Below are 15,175 nucleotides of genomic sequence, written 5' to 3' on the forward strand. Positions count from 1 at the left end.
GCATTCTAAATAAATGAGATGAAATAGATATCCACAAGATAGGTAGCAGAAATGGCATGCCCATTAATCTGAACTTCAAATTAGTATCGCTGCTAGAGTGCATCGAAGAGGTAGACTGGACATTTCAGTCTATCAAGTCAAAGTAAGTAAACACATTAGATCAGACTTCATATTCAGTTATGAAGGGCACCAGCAAGCATTACCTTTGGGTGTTAGTCTGTTCCAATTTTTTGCTAGTTTGGCCTGTGTTATATATCTGCGTGCTTTGGCCATTTGTCATGTCAGAGATGAGAGCGAAGTTGGAAAGGCATTGAACTTGCATAAAAAGAAATCAGATAGGAGATTTCTTGTTTCAGGAAAAGCAAATTGCAATTACCAAAGGCATTTGACCGTATAAACATGCTCCTAAACTCTCATTTTGTTGCTCCAAAGCTGCTCCAAAATGACTACTACTGCTCCCAAATCTGCTCCAAAATAGACGGGCCTGCTTCCACCCCAGTTCAGGCTTCATTATCGCTGTCAGTTTTTCCCTCGGTTCTGTAAAGATGAAAATGAATGTGCAAAAGTGAAGAAGATTCGATGCACTGTCTCCAGTGACATCGCTATAGGTGTGTGTGTTGAACCTGCTTATACGTGGACTGTTTCTGCTGTGCTTTTAGATCGAGACATGGTACCTCTAATAAACCGCCATCCTACAGTGCACATATCTAGTGCACCGAAAAGTTCCCGCTGCCAGCTGACAGTAGATGCCATTTTTATTTACTTTTGCAATACACAGTGTCCCAACCCAACATGACTATGGCCGGACTCGAGTAACGGCAGTGCGGTCTTTAAAATGTACGCGCTGCTGGTGCTAGAGTGTGGCTGTGGCTTGACCTCCGAGAAAGCTGTTTTAATTCACTTTTGCAGACTGTGTTTCAGGGTGTTTTTTTGGCGCCTTGAGCGTTCAGAAAATTGGTCGGCGACTGTATGTGTAAAATTAGAAAGAGCTAAGCTGTTAATCCGCCATAATTAATTGTAAAGGCAGAAATTATTTATTCAGCACTTTTCGCAAAGTGTAGTTCTATCCTTTCATTACATAATAGACCTTATGTAAAATTTCTGCCATCTATCGAATCTTCAGCGAACCATGTCCCGTGACACCATGTTGATGGGTTGAGTGAGTCGGCCGTGCTGTGCTGCTGTCGCTGCTGCCATTGCACTAGCAGCATCTGGTTAGTGCTGCTGCTTTTGTACTATTTGCTCGCATACAGCGCAGAAATTGACGAAGAACTTAAGGGTTCAATGGAAGTTCATCTTGTTAGGCATGGTAGTATAGTAAAAAGAATTAGTCACTGACAAAGTCAGCATAAAAGAGACATTTCAGAACCTGTACGGGTCCCTTCATTATGTACAAGTTTCAAAACGTCTTTTCATGTTGACTTGGTAGGTGACTAATTCTTTACCAAATGATGAAAAAATGGCCGATATACCTGTACACACTGCCTACATTCCCATTTTACTTTGCCAAGCAGTACTTCACTGCAAAAACTTCTTGCGAACGGCAACATCAACATCGCTACAACGGCAAACCCCACTTTGCCACTTCTAATTTTCCTCTCAACTCGGGTGGCTTTCTTAATAAACTGATGAAACACTCATCCATGAATGAGTTTGATACGTGTAACAGGTTAGTGATGTCGGCTGCCCTCATCCTCCTCACAGAGCTGCTATTGCCGTCAATCTTGGTTCAATTTCGTGAAAATCAACATTATTAGCATACACATTATCGATACAAAATTGATACCTTTCGAGTCCAGTGCGGGCCAGGTTCAACACGTTACTGCACCTTGTGCTCGGCCTCGACTATTGGCCTTCCATGGTACGCTGTGCAAATACATGTGCACAAAGGAATTCGATATTATATATATATATATATATATATATATATTTAATGTAACATTGGTACCTAATAAACACAGCACTGCAATAGACCTGGAAGCATTCACGACGTGTGCACTATCATTCCTATGCCCTCTCTGAGCCTTTAATGGCAGGTTATCCCGTCAGTATGAACAGCCAAACAATTCCTAACAACGGGATTTTTGCCGGCAAACCACGACAGATTAAGGACGTGATTCTGTGCGTGCTCATCCTCCTCAGGGAGCTGCTGTTGCCATCAATCGTGGTTCAATTTTGTGAAAATCAACATTATTAGCATATACATTATTGATTCAAAATTGATACATTAACCTGCATAGTCACATCGCAGAAATCTGACTAAACACAATGTCAAGAGTGGACACGTATTTTGAGGAATTGAAATTTTGAATTCGAATTAAAAAAGTGCTGCCTTTGAAGTGCGGCAACATTTTTTATTTGGATACCTGGACGTATGCATATGTTGAAAATCTTTGGACAGCTTGTAGGCATAAAGCAGTAAATTCTGCAATGAGCTGCCACAATAACCAAACCAAGAACAACACCTCTGGCAATAATTTACATGAAAAGGCTATGTGAAATCTTTATGCAGAAAAATATAATTAACTGTCGGCGATATATTTCATCTGCCTTGGGACCGAGTAAGAATATATAATCCTTTAAAGCTGGCTAAATAACATTCCATTGTACAATTTAGATGCGCTGTTGAACGAAAGTGCACCTACAGCATGATAGCCATGGGACAGCAGGTTAATTCAGGGTCAATCAAAAAAGAAAAAAACTCAATGGATATAACATCCAGCTTCTTTTTTTAGACAACCTTTAGTTTTGCGTACAGCAAGAGACACAACAATATGTCAATGATATCGAGCATTAAACCTGCAGCCACACAGCCCCCCATACTATACTGATTGCTGCTCTTCACTTCTCGGTTCAACTATCATCAAACGTGGAAATGCATGCGCCGGTCGCTCGATCGCAGCACTTTTGCACAAGGTATAAGTAGGGGTGTGCAAATATTCAGATTTTTGAACATGAAGCGAATATGTATGTTATTAGATTCATATTTGATTTGAAAATCTGCTCTTTGAGACTTTTCTAAATATTTGATGATTACTGATTACACTTACAATTTTTTAAATGTGCAAATTCTACCATATAAATTCCTCGGATATAGTAAAATCTCATTAATTTGACACCTGCTAATTTGGAAATTTTGGTAATTTCAACTAGGAGTGTGGTCCTGGGAAACAGAAGTGTAAGGCCGGACAATAATTGATTTGGACATGGACAGGCTTCACACTTGTTAATCCGGACAGGGGTTTGCGCCAAGGCATGACTGTCAAAACACTGAAATAGACCTCCCTGAACCTGAATTCTACAGAAAAGTATTGCCCACCGTTTGTGTGCAATTTGGCAGGAATTATGACTATTGAAAGTTCTTGGTTTCTAACTAATTCTCATTTGGATATTTTTGATTTTGCTTGTTTTGAGTTCGTGCCATCCCGCAGTCCTCTTTGGACATGCCTATTGGCATATGCGTCGTTTTGGACACTGCTTGACTCTTCACTTGGGATGGCATCACGCTGTTTTAACGCATATATCCCTTGCATGCATTTATATGCTGCTGCTGTTCCTGGTTCACTGAAAATGTGCGCTTCAGAACAATGCTCCACAGTGAGGAACCCTGAAAAGGTGATGGGGTGGTTTGGTGAAAAGGAACCATCACTATTGCATCACGCTGCAAAAATAAAATTAGGCAGTTGCTAAGCCTGGGTATACAAGCAAAAAGCTTCAGTTATGCTTGGCTTGACATCAAGGTTATGCTTCGTAGCTTAGCTGGTTTTGAATACATTGTTTATCTATAGTCGTAGACTTGGTTACTCAATGGCATATGTTTTCGAGTTTAGCCTTGGCTTTGTCATTTTTTTGCTGTTGAGCAGCCAGCTGCCAAGCGAGTACTTCTGGATCAGATTAATTTAGTTTCACAGCTTTTCTGCATAGCCTAGCAGCAGCTGCACTCCAATTACCTTCCATGTCGAGTGCACATGCCTGTTCTCCTTCAAGCACATATATAGCCTCCTTGGGCATGCGTAGTAACAAACAGTGTATCTGTGTTAAACCCGAAGCTGCAACGAAAGGTCAAAAGATGGGAGAGGAGGCAAAGCACACAGTTGTGGCGACAGTGAGGAGGCAATGCACATGCGCAGTAGCGCGCGGCTGCGCCGAAAGGTCAGGCGACAGAGTCGGCGGTGGCTGTGGCGATGCTGCAGCAGCAGTGAGGAGCGACCACCTGCATGGCACGTGACATCACTCGGTTTCAAGCATGCACATAACTCAGCAGTTCAGCTGACACGAAGCTCAACTCTGATCCGCGCAGTGAAGCTTTTCGCTTCAAAAAATAGAGGGTTGTGGATGGCTTTATGATTCTGGGGCAGGTGTTCATCAGATGCAGTTTTTTTCAGGCCCATTTGGTTTTCAAACACTTGGTTAACTTCAACTTTTTTTGGTCTCTTCAAGACCAAATTAATGAGTGTTTAGTACATTCAGTATTGCTTTGACAGCTCCATACGTTTTCTTGCAGGTGCATCCTGTACTCTCAATGGGTATTTTGGCTCCTGTGTAAACTTTATGGCCCAATTTTGAGTAGGGTACAAGCTTCTTTGTGGTGGAATGGCACATTGGACACATCGTGATGGTTGTGCTGCCTTGTACTAAGTGTAATTTTGCCACTGATTGCCAATGTCGATGCATGCCACCTCCTTTGCTGGTCTCAATGCTTGGAGCAGAGCAGGTACCTTTTCCTAGGGCAGAACCCCCCTCTTCCTTCTGGTAGGGATACCCTCGGCTGCAGTACACCACTGTGAGACTGCTGCTGCTGCCAGTACTGCCCTTTGCACATGCAATCATAGGACTCAAGCTTGTGTGTTCCTTCTCAGCTGTGTTTGCTGTTATGTATTCTGTTAAACAGCACCCCCTTGCATTGGAACTCAGTATTGTTCAGTTAGTTTAGGTTGGGAATGAAAGCTCAACAGGTAGCCTACATTTTACTATGCACAATAAGTACACAGGAATCTTTTTTTTATGCATCTCGTAACTGTTACGTTGAAAAGTTTTGCTTTTTTGAGCCTTCAAGTTTAACAGGGTTTACTGTAATTTAATTGCACTAAGTTTTAAGACAAATTTTGATAAATTATTGTAGTGCCACACAGATGCTGTTAAAACTTCATCCATTAGGTACTTATTTCAATTTGTTTTACATACGTAGCACAGGAGTTACTTTGAGTTTCATTAATAGTTTGCTTTAAAGGAAAAGCAAATCATTTCACTCATTCTTATAGCATTCACTTTAGGATATCGAACCGCTACAAACCAAACCATACAATCCATTTTCACTTGCTTGTTTCAACATACTTTTTCGAAGGGAAAAGCTGCCGTTCAAGTAGGTGCTTTGTATTTGACCTATGGAATGTGATGTTCCACACATTGCTGTGAGATGCAAAACCAGATTTTTTGTGTGATTTTCTTTCAGACTTGTTTGCTTAGCGTCAGTCGCCTGCCATACACTCTGATGTCTCAAAGTCAAAAGTCTGCAGTTTCAAAGCTTTCAAGAATGCTTTTTTTAAATTACAATTGAAGCTGAACTTGCTGTTTGGTTTAATCCTTATTATAGTTTACAGGCCCAGGGGTGTAAGTGCTCCACCATTTGCTCTGTTCTGCTCCAAACTGCTTTTCCTGCTCTATCCTGCTCCAAAGCACAATATTGCTCCAAAATTGCTCGAAACATGGCTGCCTCGATATTTTATCAAATTTGGCACGACACTGTTTGCCACACAGTGAGCCTACAGACTGAGAAGCACAGCAGGGTGATGGCATGTTGTGAGTTGAATGCACACGATATAGGGGGCCATCATAGTCAAACCAATGGCAGCACACTCATAGCAGAGTACATATCTCATCTCGTACTGAGCCTAATACATATAAAATTTTCAAAAACTAGACAGTTGTGTAGCATAATGAATGTTTGCCCACATGTAAACTTAAAACATGCCAGAAGCGACTAGAGAGAATGAGCTGCAAAAAATGCTCTTTGTTCGTGACATAGTGCTTTCTCCCAGCCTTTTTAATCATCAGTGGTGAGGGAACATAGAGCAGCAAGCGAAGCAGATGCTGCAAACTACCACGAGCTGTTAAAAGCTTGTCCAGCCATAAAGAACTACACGCGTTGTACAAGTGGTTCTACTGCAAAACCAAGCAGGTATACGAGGCTGTCATGCCTATGCATGGCAAATGCATACGTTAACTGTTTTGATGCCACTTAGTTATCAATCACTAGAAGTGTTCACAAAAGTGTTGCAAAGACATACAGGGCATATACCAGTGTGCTGAACTTAAGGAAGCCCCATCGTATCTCAAGCGATAATGTGAACAGCCACTGGCAAAAGACCATGAAGTAAAGAATCGGTGGAAAAGGCTATCCTTTAGTGGCGTCTATCCTCTGTTAAGGCACTACTGACTATTCCCCAGAAATATATTGGCACAGGCATAGGATCGAAAGGATATGCACAAGGTAGCATGCATGTGCTGCTCATCGATGTCAGCTCCGAACTAGTGAATGTGCTGTAGAGCCTGACTCCACCTTTGAATCTATCAAGCCAAAAGAGGAAAAAGCTTTTATTTGAATGTTCAATTGTAGTCTGTTTCAAATTGTTGCTCAGGTCAGTCTTGTTATTTTAAGGACTCATTCTTGATTTGGCTGTTTGTCATGTCTTGTCAGAGGTGTGTATGTATTCATAAAAGCATTGAACATAGAATTATAAGTACTCAAATTGGGGATTTTCGTATGTCAGGAAACGAAAATTGCCATTGATAAAAGCAATTGAGATTAAAAACACACTCCAAAGCAAAGTTAGAGTACTTCAAAGCTCTCGTCTTGTTGCTCCAAAATGGCTTTATTACTGCTGCCTGAGGTGCTTCAAAATGCTAAGCCAGAAAATTTGCTGAATGTCTTGTTTTGCAATCTTTCACTTGGCCAGTGGGAGATAGGCATTTGAGGTCCAATTGAAAGCATCTGCATGCAGTAGGTGTAGTAGAGCCTATTAATGGCCAGGCAACTTACTGATGGCACCTTCATCATTATATTTCTTAGTGTATGTGTTCTGAGAGTGTATTTGGTGGGGGAAATAGGCAATCGATTTCTTTTGGTGCCATCTGCAAAGCTGTGCAGAGGACATGAATTTTAATAAGCAACAAAAAGTTTTTGTTGCACAATCAAAAAAGGGTTAGGGAAGATAGTAACCTGGGCATCACCTGCATTTCGAGAGAGCCCTCCTATTCTTCCAAGAAACTTGGTAGCACATGGAAGAACCAATGTACGTCTCTAATTTGGTGATCTGATATGCACTCTGTTTTTAATCCATCACTGCAGCTACACAAGAATGAACGATGACGACTCGTGGCACACTGTAGCCTTTAAAGAAAGATTAAGACGAATCCACTTCAGTCATCACATTCAAGCCAACATTCTTAGAGACAGTTGGAAAACTGTGCTGGCGTGCCGCACTGCGAAGTGGGCCCAACCAATTGCCGAGCCGGCGTCAGTTGATCGAAAAGCAACCGGCATGCCCCTCTCCCCCACTGCAGTTGATGGGTGAGGCCATAGAGCTAATATGCAGGCAGAAATTTTAAAATACTTCTAACCCTCTTCTTTTAGCCTTGCAATAGAAAGTAAAATTGGGTGTGCATTTTTAAACATACTTTTGTATACATATGAAACAACCGCGTGTACTTACGCGTCTGAAATGAGGAGGTTGAAGACGCAGCTCAAGCGGGTCGTCTGCTACCTGCCTGCTTGATACGTCTGCAAACGCATTGGCAATTCATGCGTGCAAAGATGTGTTCAAAAGTTTTATTTTCCGTTCAATTGCTGACAAGAAAGGGTTAGTAATATTTTAAAATTTCCGCCTGTGTATTAGCTGTATGGCCTCACCCATCTATCGCAATGGGGAAGAGGGATGCTGCGGTCTCTTCGCAATCAACTCGTTCCAGATCGGCAATTGTTTTGGCCCATTTCGCACCATGCAGTTTTCTAACTGTCTCTAGGACATTTATCAAAGCGAAGTCATAATATACACACCATGGTATATGGTAGCAATTTTTCCTACAGCTGTAATGTTTTGATTCTGTTCCTGCAAATTTTGTCATTCACGAGCATAATGAGTGGCCTCTGCATGGCTTGCAGTGCTGTGGGACACAGTAGCTAGGGCAGCTGTGCACGATGGTTTTTCCACCTTTGTTTCCGATGCTGACATGCAGAAGGAGTTTTGACAGACGTCTCTCACCAACCAGTCTCTTTTCACCTACAGCAATTTCCATAGATAGGGAAGAGATTTTTTCAGACCTATTAGTGAGTCGATGAGGCTTGAGGGCAGAAAATGTTTGTGGCACTCATGTCTTGTAATGGTGGGAGAAGCTGTTGCGGCCTTGTTTTCTTTCGCTGTTTGTCACTTCTTTCTACAACTGTTTCCACAGCATCCATCCACCTTCTTCACATAAGGCTCTTTTAGGGTTTAGAAGTGCTCTATCTGCCATGATCGCTTCATGTTTTTTAGGGTGCTTAGGTACTGGGCCCAAAGACACTGTAAAGTCAGGGTCATGGCAGGTGTGTTTTGATACGAGTGAAACTCAAGGCACCTTGAGGCTGTGCTATATTTGTGCACAGCCTCATATGTTTTAACCCCGTATCATTATACTCAGCCTTAAGTACAGCATCCTTCATGTTCTTCCATATCCTCCGTATTACGATATCATGCTTCTACATAAGAGGTCAAAGGAATGCATGGTATTAAAGCACTGTCTAGGCTAAGGTCTGAGAGAACCTTTTCATTAGCAGTACATTCAATGGCAAATGTGTTGTACTGTTTGGGAACAGGCACTAGTTCAGAGAATCTTTTGGCAAATGTCTGTCACATTAGGTGCAGTCCAATACAACTAAGGAAGGAAGAGGCAGAAACATCACAAAGGAGGCCCTCATGGCAATGGCGTCAACAAGGTCTTGTCATTCCAGACTTGGCCAAGTTATCGTTCACTGCCTTCAATCTGCCACTTCCTGTAGTGTTATGCAAGCAGGTCTTACAGGACTAGCAAAGACATCAAGAGTCTTGGTTCATAAAATTACATGGTGGGCCCCCTTTGACGGTAATTAGTTGCTCTATCCTCAAGTCTTAAATATGTAGCTATAGATGCTTAAGTGCTTGGACCATTCTCTGCCCCGTTGTATCAGTACTTTTGCAAAGGAATTCAACAGGGGTGAATTTGGTGCTCCATTCTGCTCCAAACCAGCTCCCATGGCGCATACCTAATTTAAGAGTGCTAGGTAACAATGGCTATACACTGGTGACGGGAGTATAATTCATCTTGCAATCGGCTTAATACAAATTATTCAAAAACTTTTAAAAAGTTTACAATTACCCTCAAGTTATGAGATGAAGTAATGGTAAAAAAATGCTTTGCACACTGTATGCGGCATATTTTTTATCTTCCTAGCCTTTTGAATCACTGGTGGATAGGAAGCAAGAGCAGAAAGTGAAACAGATAGCACTAACTACCGTGAAATATTGGAAAGCTTCCCAGCTGCAAAAACTGCAAATTTTTGTTTTTGCTCTGAAAACAAGCATGCACTTCATCATTAAGCCTCTGTGCCAATGACAAGCACGTCAGTTTTTTGTGTCAAAGTATATACTTGAAACACTTTGGAGTGGTGGAAGAAAGATGTCAATTACTAAATACCTTCTCAAGTGTGTTGGAAACCTATGCTTTAAAGACGGCATTAAAGCAAAAGATGAAAGTTAATTTCTGCATTGCCTTCAGCAGTGAAGTAGTTCATGCAAGAGCTGTCACAAGCCTTCAGTCAGCTGGGCTGGCTTCACACAACAGGTGCACTGGATACCGGCTTCTCTGCACGACAGCAGTGTCACATTGCAAAATTTGCCAGACCAAAGGCCATTTTCAAGCATATGCGACATTCACCTTGTCGTGCTGTTTTACAGCAATAAAGCCTAACTGCAATAAAGTTTTCACTCTGTAATAGGAAACGTTTTCTTGTATGTTAAGAGAGAGAGCAGAATTGACTTGACTTTGAATTTACTTGATAGAATTGACTTCAACTGCAAATTCTCGCTATTCCTTTATTTTTTCAGCTGTGAGCATTAAGACATGTGCCAACCTTTTTCATTGTTCTTTGTGAAAAACGGCTCAGCTTATATTCTATTTTTTTATGAAATATATTATCTTTTACAAAACGGTTATTGAGCGCACTGTAAAGTGCAATAGATGGTGAACTGAAGAATATACGAATGGCAAGGCACACAGAACATGCTGAACTGTGAACAGACTAGGACAAAAAAATGCAAACCCTTTGTTGTGTGCATATGTACTTGTTCAAAAAATAAAAGCTACAATGAAAATAATGCATGTTGGTTTTAATCACGTTTTGGGAAAATCAACCTCAATGTTGCAAAAAGTGACACTTTGTTTATTTTAACACTTTCCCAAGTCAATATGTTCTCAGAGTTGATGTCAATGAAAATCGATCTTGAATGATGCGCTTTCCAGAAATCTACATTCATTTTTGTCTTTTGGCCTCTGCAAGGTCAGTTAGGAATGCAAAGAAAGAATTTTATGGCACCTTTATTGCACTTATTGCAATATTATTTTATTGCAAATTAGTCAACGTTGCTGAGGCAGAAGGATTATGTAGTCGTTTCTTGATGTTTTTTCTCCTATCGCGAAATGATCACTTGAACGGTCCACGGACATGTATAGAAGGAGGGTAAACCTGCAATCAGGAAATTTCTCAACATTCACCTTCTTTGCCTTTTGTTTTTTCATTTTAGATTAAGCCAATGTTTATGTTCACATCAGTTTCTTTACTTGGATTTCTTGGACGTTTTGAGTTTGGTGTGGCGGTAACATCTAGTGTGGAACATATGGGAAGTAATTGCCTCGTCTCCAGGGCTCTGCCAATCATTGATTACTGCAAGATATGAAAACTGAATTTCTTTTAAGTTATTTTGTCTGCCTAATGCAAGAGCTGAAAAAGTTTTCTGGGAAGAAAGACTAGAAAAAAGGATGCAGTACCTTACTTTGGCCCCGGTGATTATGGTCTTGGGAGAAAACGATGCAATTATTTGAAGCATCGAAACAACAAGTTTATGAGGATGAGTCAAGGCACAATGTGGAATTGTAAGCATGAGACAAAAATCATGGCTGGTTGGTGAGTGGAGAAGTAAAGTCCTCAATCAGGGCATTCTATGAAAAAAGAGAACTATGTGTCCTACTGACTGCCTGAAAAAAAAGACACATTGCAAGGCCAGCAACTCTGCCAGTTCTTGATGAATCTCAAATATATGCATGCAGAATGAAAAAAACGTACAATTTAAAGTGCAGGTTTTCGACATTCATCATGTTCCATCCTCTACACTCTGTTCTCCCATGTAGAAGTGGTACACACACAGTGTGCACTTGCATGAGTCTTCAAAACTTTACGTTAATGCTTCATTCTAGTGGGCTCAAATAGATAACTGAGGAGCTATTGGCAACTATACTATGTTAGATTGATAATGAAGACTGCATGTTTGGCAAATGCGCAACTTGCCCAGGCTTGATTTATGCAGAAACCCTGCTTCAGCAGTCTTACTAATATCATTGAGAGCAGAAACTACAATAATGTCCAGTAATGAATAAAAAAGTGGAGTCCGTTGTAGACTTGAAACCATTATTATGACACCAGAGTGAACTTTTCTGAAATGTTCAGAGTTTGAACCAACTTTACGTCCATCATTTCATCAGTAAGCAGCAAACTAGCTATTCTTGAAAACTTAAGTTGAATCTAAATTGTCATGAGGGCTTAATGGCGATGGTCTTCTCAAAAATGTACAGCTTCATAATTCGAGATGCACCATAGTCATACCATTGGGTGAACATTCAGGTCACCATTCACCCAATAGTTATTTATTATTCGAAAGAGCAAAGCAGCCCTGCAGAGGTTTCTGTAAGGTCATTTATCATTATTTCTGACTGTAAGATGCAGTTGCAGCATACACTTCTCAGAGTGCAGTGCTCAAAGCAAAACAAGATCTACCGCAAGTGAAAACAAATTCACTATTTTTCCGAAGCAGCTGCTTCACAGTATAAAATCAAAAAGAACTTTCTGAACTTTACTTCCGTGTTTTGGCAGAAGAGAATTTATTCGCCACTTCACACGAAAATGTGCATGTGATGATGCCGGCAGTACATTGAAACAGCTTAGAGCAAGAGCATGCTTGCAGAGGCTATATCAGGGTCAAATTCAATCAACAGATAACCTATTTGCCTGGGCAAAAACTATTGTAAATGTAATTACAGTAATTTGGGTGCCCAATGCAGAAATACAAATAAAAGAATAGAATTGGCTTCCAGATTCACCATGGAAATCAGTGAAAGAAGCACAACAGCTCTACTACTTTAGGCCAGCGACGTCTTAAACATTTCATGTTGGCATCGAACCAAGCTGAAATGTAAAAAAAATTCGAAGTAAAGAACAGTAATGAACATACGATTTACCTTAGTCTGAAATAAAAATTTCATATTTTGAACAGACCAGGGGATGAGGAAACAAAAGGCAGAGAAGATGAATGTAGAGAAATTACTGCTTTGCAAGTTTACTCTTCTTCTACATGTGTCCATGGGCCTGTTCAAGCCACCATTTCACTCTGCTGTGATACAGGAGAACAGGAATGACATGATTCTTCTGCGTCTATAAAGTTGACTAATTGTCGCACAATAGGCATCACATCGACACTTTGCATTCCTGGCCATGTCGAGGCCAAAAATGAGGGTCACACTCTGGAAAGTGCATTGTTCAAGATGGACTTGTTAGCATCAACTGATTGAGAAAGTTTTGACCTGAGAAAGAGCTGAAATCAACATGTAACCCAGAAAAAGGTCGGCACTGCACGTGTGTTATGCAGTGAAAGCACAGTTGAGAAATGCCGAGCAGTGACATTGAGTGTGAACGTCAAAAATGTTTTTCTCGCGTTGGACAAAATTTGCTTGAGCAAAACGTTCTGGATTGTTAGCGGAGAAGTTTGTGTTTATTGTCACATATATTTATCTCGATGGCCTTTGTGCTTAATTTAACTCTCAATATAACTAAAGAATGGCTTTTTGCCAATATTCGGACTGATTTTCTCAAAAAGTACTTCTCATTTGGCATGAATTCTACCAACAGGTGAAAAATTTAATAATTCATTGTGACAGATGTGTGACCGAAGTTCATAATATAAAATACTGAAAATTTATAATTTGCTTCCTTATTAAACCAAGGAAGCACAGAAAAGCCTTACACGAGGCAGTTATCAATTTATATTGAAGAACAACACCTTTGGAATGATATAAAATAAAATTTTATTGTATCTGCTTTTGCATCTGATTTACAGAACTGCAAACAGCTTTTGTTTGTTCACGAAACATAGATAGTCACTTGGTTAGAAAAAAGTTTTCTCACTCGGCTGCTTTTGGGGCTTCAGACATTTTGTATGGAATGACCCAGCATTTAAGGAGAATGCGCACAGGAGAACAGTGGATGGTTCAGTACCTTTTGTTGTCTATCTGCATCAGTCACATCCTTTTTTTACCAGGACTGTGTCTTGATGCCTGCTTTTCTACCTAGTGAAAATGACACTTTTTGGTGGTTTTTGCTAAATCACTGTTTGTGTTGCAGGCGAGTGACCACCATGAGCAAAGAGGACAGAGCTTCGATCAGCAGACACTGAAGAAGCTGAGCCGACAATGTTGAACCGACAGAAATCACCCCCTAAAGTGTGCATACCATCTATAAGACACCTCACTTGATAAAAAAAATAACTTGAAGCCATTTGTCCAGCTGCGACAATGGCAGCTGAAGCATCCAAAACCACCCACAACTTGTGCTGCTTCTCCTGTAGGGTGCAACAGTATCGCGGGAGCTGGCAGCTTGGTACGAAAGCTGAAGAGGCATGATCGACAAGACCTTTGCCAACCAACCAAGTGTTTCCTGTCAGATTGTGGTGCAGTCCACATACAGTGCTCGACAACGCACGCATGTTACCCATGACAGCTGTGACTCCCAGCCATTCTGCACAAAGTGATTCACAACAGTCTGGCGTGATCCAGGTTTCAGTGGAGTCTGCCATGTTTTCCCCCTTCATGGATCACTGCCTTGTCGTGGCGGAGGGGCTTGCGAAACTCGAGAAAGTCGTGAGCAATGCTGTGTAAGACCACCCAAGACAGACAGGTCACAACAGAGAGTGCTGACAAAATGTGATCCACTGGAGAAAGTAATGGCAACTCAATCCAGTACTTTCTGCCAAGAAAACCCTGTGGCCAGTCACAATAGCATTAATGATAGGGCGCCGGAAGATGAGCCCCGCAGGTTGGAAGGCGTCCCACATGTTACCGGGGATGAACAAAAGGCGATTCCTAGTAGCACCAGGACGAATGAAGCAGCTGGGCTACAGCCGAAAGGACGCTCAGCTGTGGACGTGTTGGGAAGCAACCGGAGAGTCCAATGTTGCAAGAGTTATCACATAGCAACATGGAATTTAAGATCTATGACGCATGGTAAATTGGATGTCGTCAAGCGAGAAATGGACAGATTGAATCTTGGGTATCAGTGAGCTCAAGTGGACCGAAATGGTACAATTCAATTCTGGCGACCATTATGTCTTTTATTGTGGGCACGAATCCAAGAGAAAGAGTGGGGTCGCTCTCATAGTAAGCAGAAGAATGGGCAAAGCAGTGCTAGGGTACAACCCCAAAAACGACCGAATGATTTCACTTCGGATCCAAGGTCACCCTTTCAACATAACAGTTATGCAAGTCTATGCACCAACCACAACGACTGAAAAGCTGATGTTGACAAATTTTATGCTGACCTGCAATGCTTTTTAGACCGCACTGCATCATCAGACGTCCTTTTTCTCAGAGGAGACTAGAATGCTAAGGTGGGCAGTGAAGAAATATCCGGAATTACAGGCAAGTTCGGTCTTGGCAAGTCAAATTAGGCTGGGCAGAGGCTAGTAGAGTTTTGTCAAGAAAACAACCTGGCCAAAGCGAATACTCATTTTCAACAGCACAAGAGGCGCCTGTACGCATGGATTTCATCGGACGGTCTGTACAGGAATCAGATTGATTGTATCCTTTGCCTGCAGAGATGGAGAAGCGCTCTACATGCAGT

General features: G+C 41.3%; 1 protein-coding gene across 1 annotated transcript in view; it reads left to right on the top strand.

Moving 5' to 3' along the window:
• Positions 1-13,963, top strand: part of LOC146184524 (uncharacterized) — a 546,446-nt gene extending 532,483 nt beyond the window's left edge. Inside the window, exon 21 of the transcript XR_014708880.1 lies at positions 13,905-13,963. The gene's annotated coding sequence lies outside the window, so the exon portion shown is untranslated. The remainder of the gene's footprint in view (positions 1-13,904) is intronic.
• Positions 13,964-15,175: the final 1,212 nt, after the last annotated feature.

The sequence above is a fragment of the Amblyomma maculatum genome, chromosome 7 (assembly GCF_055883805.1).
Source record: "Amblyomma maculatum isolate TAMU_Amacu chromosome 7, ASM5588380v1, whole genome shotgun sequence".
Taxonomy (NCBI): Eukaryota; Metazoa; Arthropoda; class Arachnida; order Ixodida; family Ixodidae; genus Amblyomma; species Amblyomma maculatum.